Consider the following 6,487-nt stretch of genomic DNA (forward strand, 5'->3'; position numbering starts at 1 on the left):
GAACGAGGTGGAATACGTCGACCGTTAGGGCTGTCACTACCCTAAGGCTACCACAACAATCCGCAGGATTGGGTGCAATTCCAGGTAATTGCAAGACTAAACACCACGTCTAATCTATTAATTACTACTCTAATGTTTCAAAGATTAGAGCACTTGATGCAAGCGGGAATCCAATAAATAACATGAATGTAAATAAAAGTAATAAAAGAACTCAGGAATTATGAGTTGAAGAACCTGGAGAACGATGAAGAACGAACCAGTTGCTGCAAAAGTACAATGTTGAGGAAGATCCGACAGACCCGGCTCCTCCTTCGCTCTCCTCTTCTCTCTCCCTATTTTCTAGATTACAACTAGAACTAACTAAAACTAGAACTAGAGGAACTAGAACTAGAACTAGATGAACTAGAACTAGAACTAGATGAACTAGAGGTAGAACTAGAAGAACTAGAGGGATCCTCTCTACTTGGATGAAGAATTGAAACCCTAACTTTGATTCTGTAGAAGAGGTATGCCTTCAGGGGCTGGTGGGGGTCTGCTTATATAGTCCAAGAAGAGTAGCCCCCAAGAAATCTAGGAAGAGTAGCTCCCAAGAAATCTAGGAAGAGTAGCTCCCAAGGAATTTCCACGTTATTCTCCACCATCCGATCAAACCGACCTTAATCGTGTGATTTTCCTTGATCCTTAGAGTCGGTGGAGCATAATCCCCGAGACTCGTGCTGATTGGCCAGCAGAGGAGGGCGGGCGCCCTGCCTCCGAGCCCGATCGCCTCCCCGTTTGTTCCCGTGGCTTCTGGAGTCTTCTAGATGGTAGAAAATTGCGCGGCACGTTAATATCTCTATGTAAACCCGACGTATGGGCCTTTCTTCCGTATTTCTTGATAACCCCCTGTAGAAATAGACAACCACCAAAACTCGTGGAATTCTGTCAGATAAAACCCTAAGTCTAGGTGTTGGTTCCATTTGGATCCTTTTCTATGATTAGTTGATGGTTAAATGTGAGCATTTAGGACCGTCAACAAGCTCCCCCAAGCTTAACCTTTGCTCGTCCCTGAGCAAAGATGGACTCAAGAGTTTCTGTAGTGGTTTTATGCCTTAAAAATACACATTCGTTCAAACAAGATCTCATCTCTGGGTTAGGGTAATCTGTTAAGATTTAAAACTTACTCATTTTACCTTTCACCATGGGACTTGTAACCGTCACTTCTGTCTTGAGTAGTTAAAAGATAGAACAGTCTAGTCAAGCACCATGTCTCTTGTTCTTCGATTAACTATAGCTTTGGAGTTTTTGCAGATTTTCAAATAAAACTCAGAGTTTCCTTGTATGACTCTCTCTAGTCTCTTTTTTGTGGTATTTCTGGATCCTTACCAAGGCAGTAATGGTATATGCCTTCTCTCAAAGTATGTGGTATTTGTGGTATAAGGCATAGTGGCATTGCCTTCTCTCTCACCCTACTCTAATAAGGCTTTTGATATCTGAAGCTCATAGGTGGGAGACAGCTAATACATACTTACAAGACATTTATTGCATAGTCAAACCATGGATCCAGAAGAACAAGTCAATAAGTCAAATCAAGATGTGCATGTGTGGCGAATGAATGGTGTATGGTGATGATGGTGATAACAATGGTGAAAGCCTAATTCTACTTGTGCTCTTTTGAGGGGATACATACCTTTCTTGCTCTTTTGAAACTTTTTGAGGAGAATGAGATGCTCTATATTTTTTTTCTCTCAGGTGGGTATCTTGTACCCCTAATTCTACTGTCGGACACTTGTCCATTTTTACCTCTCGTCTCACTTTTTTTTTCTTTCGAGGTTCCGGGCACTTGCCCCTTTTTATTTCCTCGTATTATTTTTTTTTCTCTCTTTTTTTTAGAGTACTCATCTCATGAGATAATATAGCAAGTGGTAGTAACAAGATAACTTGAGCATTTATTTCACAGGGAAAAACAGAAATATTTTTGGCTATTCTCTCCCAGATTAGGAGTAGAATATTTTTGGTGGTTCTGGAGATGGAAATGGATATATATGGATGGTACTTTCGGAGTAGAAGTAGCATGTGTGAGTGAACGTGCAAGTGAATCTTGATTTAACCACATGACAAGCTCCTAAGGGTCTACACAGCTTGACCACACTCAATGCTCATAAGCAGTAAAAAGTAAATGAATGGTTCATAGTCTAATAAGCATGTATATATGGCTGTGGTAGGAATTTAAACCTCATCATACAGGAACTCATCATGTAACATTTTAAAGATTTTTAAAGATAAAATTCTCCAGAATTCTAGCATCTCTAGGAATAGATAAACAGCAGCTCAACCTTCCCATATCGTATCCGTTAACGACTTAGACTTTAGATCAAGTACTCTCCCCACAAGTTCAGGTTTAGAGCAAATCTTAATTAATACCAGTCATGCCTAAACTTGAGAGAGATTTCAATTTTAAGAACTAGTCATGGTAGAGCAACTATTCATCATTTCCATGTGAGAGCTTATCATGAATGTTCATAGCAAACTTTATTTATTTATTTATTTAGCAAACTAAGCAAAGATATATATAAGCACAAAATCTTTATTTGGGTTTTTATGATTATGCATCTTTTTATTATGTGAGTAAAGTATAAACATGAGTAGAACACTTAGCTGGATAAATGGGGGTGCTCTCCCCCAAGCTGGATTTTGCCGTAATTCCTTCTAATGTAGCTAGCAGGTGGCGGAGGTGTATTTGAATGTTGGCAGCACCCTGACAGTGATTAGGATGTCCTCCGTCTGCTAGTCTTCTTTGATCCTTGAATTCTGTGGAGCTCAAATAGACAACAAAGCTTTGTGGAACTAGTTAAGTGTTAGCATAAATATCTAGCCTTCATCATGTTGAGCCTCCTCTATAAATGTTACTCTCTTTAGTAGGATCATAAATTTATTTTTGTATTTTTATTTTTATAGGATATGAATATATATTTATTTCATTTTTACGCCACCACAGTGAATGTACTTATGGGTTTTATGCCATGAGCATACTCACATGGGGCTTACTATTTTTAACATTTTTATTTTCTTTTCAAGATGATATGAACCTGGTTAACCAAGCAAACTATTTTAAATAGTTGAAAGAAAAAAGATAACTACCAAGTTTACCTCTTGGCAAGGCGTTCAATGTTTTTAAGTCCTCCGAACGGGACTTTCCGTTTTCTTAGTTGTCCTGGGATTCGCTGGATGGCGTAGTCGGTGGTTCCGGCGGCGCCTGCTCTTCATGTATAACTATCTTCTCTCTACACACCTGACTCGGTGCTACGGTCTCCTCAGAACAGTTCTGTTCAAGTTGTATGCCTTGAGACCTTATCACTTCTCCTTCGTAGTCTGCCCATCCGTCCTTGATGATTTGCCTCCTCTGGTTGCGGTTGCGTCGTCTTCTTCTTGTCCTGACCTGCTTAGAATCTTCAACACTTCATGTGTGTCTCTCTTTGTCTCCAATGTGAGTTTATCTCAGGACTTCCCAGGTCGATATTGAAAGTTTTCCTGCAGGGGTTAGTCCAACAAAATATACCAATGTCTACACAAGCAGTTTTTAGTTCAATAACCAAACTAGACTCCATGTCTAATTAGATTAAGGAAGGCTGTTTAACCTAAGCACCATGCTTAATTTAAAAACCAATAGAAGTATGTACAGTACTTCCAAACTAACACTTACTAGGATAAACAAAGGTAGCGTGATGGCTTTTATAGAGATCTACTCAAGTGGAGATGAAGTAGTGTGATTATTATTTAACAAATTGAGCATGTCTCAAAGGTAGGGACAACCAACATAGCAACATGGCAAATGATGTTTTTATATAAAGTACTCCCCCAAGCTTGAATTTTGCAAAATTCAAGTTTGGATGAATTTAATTCAATGTTGTATGATGATTGGTTGTACATACCTTGTGCTTGTCATTCATCCGATCTTCTTGCTCCAATCCTAGAAAGGTTAGTGACAAGAATACCCGAAGGAATTTTTTTACAATTATCCTTATATGCTCAATACACAAGGTAATGTTGCAAATAATTAAAAGCTCATGTTACGATCTGATCAGTGCTTGTTTTAGGACACTAAGATTGTCCTTGGGAAACCATCAATTTATGTCGGTGAAGTGGTTTTCCCTCCAACACCAACCTATATCAAGATCAACTCAACGAAATCTACAAAATTTATTATAGACATATGCATCGACAACCACCCTTTGAAAGTTTTTATAAATAGAAAGGATGAGGGGGTGGGAGATCTTGAATGTGGTGATGTTGGAAAAACCAATGGATTGTGAAGATGTTGCATATGAGCATGGAGTAAATGAAGTGGCTATGAAATAAATTCCATGCTCATTAATGCTTAGAGTGAAATCCATGTGGTGTGGTGAAAATGGTAAGGTGAGTGTGGTATAAAAGGAAAAGCAAAAGGATACACGAACGACTTGGTTCGAAACTAGCACAGCTACCGTTCCCCGGTAACGGCGCCAGAAAGCTTGTTGGGTATTTTAAACGCAAACAGAAAAATCCGCAAGCGCACGGATACCGATGTAGCTTTCACCCGGGAGTATTCCAGAGTATCGATTTTCCACAGAGAACGTGAGTGTACTAATTAAGATCTAACATCGCCCAAGGATAACTATATAATTATTTTGGGTGGGAAGAGAGGAAGTTTCCTGAGAGTTCTCTAGTTGATCTAAGAATCAAGAATTACTTCAAGATTATCTATTTCCGGACATCAGAACACTAACCATAGAAAGAGATGAGAAGGGGGCTAGGAAGCTCCGACTACGGTCCTACAAACACCGATCCGAACGAGGTGGAATACGTCGACCGTTAGGGCTGTGACTACCCTAAGGCTACCACAACAATCCGCAGGATTGGGTGCAATTCCAGGTAATTGCAAGACTAAACACCACGTCTAATCGATTAATTACTACTCTAATGTTTCAAAGATTAGAGCACTTGATGCAAGTGGGAATCCAATAAATAACTTGAATGTAAATAAAAGTAATAAAAGAACTTAGGAACTATGAGTTGAAGAACCTGGAGAACGACGAAGAACGAACCAGTTGCTGCAAAAGTACAATGTTGAGGAAGATCCGACAGACCCGGCTCCTCCTTCGCTCTCCTCTTCTCTCTCCCTATTTTCTAGATTACAACTAGAACTAACTAGAACTAGAACTAGAGGAACTAGAACTAGAACTAGATGAACTAGAACTAGAACTAGATGAACTAGAGGTAGAACTAGAAGAACTAGAGGGATCCTCTCTACTTGGATGAAGAATTGAAACCCTAACTTTGATTCTGTAGAAGAGGTATGCCTCCAGGGGCTGGTGGGGGTCTGCTTATATAGTCCAGGAAGAGTAGCCCCCAAGAAATCTAGGAAGAGTAGCTTCCAAGAAATCTAGGAAGAGTAGCTCCCAAGGAATTTCCATGTTATTCTCCACCATCCGATCAAACCGACCTTAATCGTGTGATTTTCCTTGATCCTTAGAGTCGGTGGAGCATAATCCCCGAGACTCGTGCTGATTGGCCAGCAGAGGAGGGCGGGCGCCCAGGGGGGTACGGCGGGCGCCCTGCCTCGGAGCCCGATCGCCTTCCCGTTTGTTCCCATGGCTTCTGGAGTCTTCTAGATGGTAGAAAATTGCGCGGCACGTTAATATCTCTATGTAAACCCGACGTGTGGGCCTTTCTTCCATAATTCCTGATAACCCCCTGTAGAAATAGACAAACACCAAAACTCGTGGAATTCTATCAGATAAAACCCTAAGTCTAGGTGTTGGTTCCATTTGGATCCTTTTCTATGATTAGTTGATGGTTAAATGTGAGCATTAAGGACCGTCAACACCCAGGCGGCGATATCCGATGCCGGCACCGGCTCCGCTAGCATCCTCGTCCCGACCCAGGGGACGTCCCGGGTCATCTCGAGCATGAATGCTCACCGCTGCATTAGCGGGAGCAAGCTCTTCTTGTGGAACGCCGTCGCCACCGTGGCCGCAGTGACCTGGGCGTCGCGCAGCTTCCCAAGCCCCGCAAGAAGCAGGGCGAGCCTCTTCTGCTCCTCCGAAGGAGCGCCCCACACCCATTTCTGGGGGCTCTCTGTCACCATCTTCCCGGTGTACACCGGGAGCAGCCCACCGTCATTCCGGAGGTAGAACCACCCGTTATGCCACCCCCGGTTGGACGTGGGCATCGCGCTCCAGATGTACTGGGAAGATCGTTGCTGGTGAAGCTGTAGCGTGCAGCCGCCGACCCGCAAGGGAAAATTTTCCCCTCCCTCATAGCGAGCGGCCATTTCCGCCTTGAAGAGGTGGAGCCAGAGGTTCCAATGGGGAGGGACCCCTAGGAACCCCTCGCATACCGTGGCAAAAACGGCTGCCTGCATCACCGAATTGGGGTTGAGGTTGTGCAGCTCCACCTCATAGTAATGGAGGATCGCCCGGATCAAGCGACCGGCCAGAGTTTCGAACCCCCGGTCTAAGAACGACAG

Source organism: Sorghum bicolor, chromosome 4, assembly GCF_000003195.3.
Source record: "Sorghum bicolor cultivar BTx623 chromosome 4, Sorghum_bicolor_NCBIv3, whole genome shotgun sequence".
NCBI lineage: Eukaryota > Viridiplantae > Streptophyta > Magnoliopsida > Poales > Poaceae > Sorghum > Sorghum bicolor.